Raw genomic sequence first — 2206 nt, forward strand, 5'->3', positions numbered from 1 at the left:
AAAAAAAATAATCCACCATGATGCCATATTCTTAAGCGTCCAGCTTCTTGGGGTAATTGCTCAATAGATTGAATAAGTTTGATACAAGGCTACAATTGACACACACCTTTATTTTTGAAATTGTAACATCTTTTGTTTTTGACAAAAACAACTATATTTCTTTACCTTCAGCTAATTTTTCTGTTGTGTTAACATTTTTTCAGATTAAAAGGAAAAGTGGCTCATTTAGGCTCAACACCTTAAAGCCTTAGCACAGCCTTTCTTTGTTTGCTTTGGCCTTTTTCTGGGAAATTAACTTTGCCCTTTATAGCCACTTTGCTTCTGATCACTGTGCCTGTCTTTGCCTTTCGTATAACAGGTCATCGTGGGGCTGAGGCTTGCCACAGTTACAGGAAGTCTTTTTGGTTTTAACTGCATCTTTACAGTAGAACAGTCTAAGCAGTGTGAACTGGACATTTAGTGTTTCTGTGCATTGCACTCTACAACTTTTCTGATTTTAAACTATGTGATAACGTTTTATTTTGTTTGAACATGTGCTTTTTTCAGTCTACATACAGATTCCTCATAAGAACCATTAGGTATTCTGGAATTCCCATCTTTGCAGTGTTCTCCATAAAGTATATGATCCACAAGTTTTTGTATACTCTTTGATTAGTCAGTAAAACACTGGGTAAACATCTTTGGTAGTTTCTACTTTTAGCCAAGATCAGCCTGGTATCAATGGTAATATCCTTTGTTTGATATCTGTTTCTGAACCCAGCTTCAATTATATGACAGTTTTCTTTTAATATATTAATTGTCACAACCATTTTAAAATTATCTTCAGCAAAATTTTACTTGCATGTGAAAAAAGATCAAGGGCCATATGGAGAGCACCATATCTGATCTTTACCAACTTCACAGGAGAACTATCCTTACTATCCTTGCCCGCAGCATCAGCATCAGTAACACAAAACCAATTCCCATGAGGTCAGACATATTCTTTTCCCCCTCCATGCCTCCATGCTATTGGTTCTTTATATTCATTTAAAAACCAATCTTACTTTTTGACTCGACCCAAAATCCAATGTGATAGCTCACAGACCACACATTCTAAATTGAGGAAGGTTATAATTCTCTAGATTAACAATAAAATACAGTCAAGACAGCTCCCAAAATGCGCCGGAAGGTACCTCAACCTCAAACCTCTTGGCTCTAATTACCCACCAAAATTCTCAGTCCTGCTAGCATTGGCTTCCCCCACCCCAGAGTCCCATTCTCACATCCAATTCAGCTGCCATCCCAAACATGGGGAAGGTCTATCTTCTAAGCAAAGAATCTTTTCTAGTGTAGGAAGAATTCCTAATTCCTGAAGCTAGAGCTGTTCAGTTTATTGGTCAGATTAGCCAATCCTCTTGTAAATTGTTGAGACTGGCCAGTCCCCTTGTGGAATGGTAGATGGCCAATCTCTTTGTGGATAGGCCAACACAACTTACTTCTCACAGAACTGCCCCTCCACACAGTCAGTCATCTATACTAGAAAAGCCGTATTGAGGGAGAAACTCCACATTCAGTTAGATGACTTTTCTTTGAGATGCTAATAAATATCAATTCCTTTCAATTTCTAGGCTACGTAGCTCTTCTGAATTTCTTGGCATAATCATGTGAGGGCCTCTGGCATAGCATGTGTGTGTTGTAGTATTTCAGTAGGTATTCAATTTGGGTTTTTGTCAGTGCCTTCATTGCACCTAAGTCAAATTCATCCTTCGATAACATCAGTTCTCAATTATATACTATCTCCTGGAACAGTTGAATCTCAACTGATTCTTTTTGATACAGTGATTGTGTATATTCTTTCCACCTTCTTTTGATGTTTCTTGTGTCATCCAATATTTTGCTCATAAAAATCTTTGAGTATTTAAAAATGTGATAGTGCTTGGCTAAGTCTGCAGCTTGGAGGCTCCTGTGAATTTTGTCATGTCTTGATGAGGGTCACGAATGGAATGTTTGGTTGTTTTTGGTTTATTTTCGTCAACAGGCGAGTGTCAGCTAATTGGACTTGCCGGATGGACTGGTGGTCTCTGGTTTATAGTCAGCCAGCATTTGGGCAAACCAGTATTTAAAAATGAGGTAGTGCTTGGCTAAGTCTGCAGCTTGGAGACTCTTGTGAATTGGCCATTAGGCCAAATGTTAATTGATTTTGGGATGAACATTCTTTTTTTTTTTT

The sequence above is a fragment of the Elephantulus edwardii genome, unplaced genomic scaffold (assembly GCF_000299155.1).
Source record: "Elephantulus edwardii isolate Elephantulus edwardi_28Jun2011 unplaced genomic scaffold, EleEdw1.0 scaffold00143, whole genome shotgun sequence".
Lineage (NCBI taxonomy): Eukaryota > Metazoa > Chordata > Mammalia > Macroscelidea > Macroscelididae > Elephantulus > Elephantulus edwardii.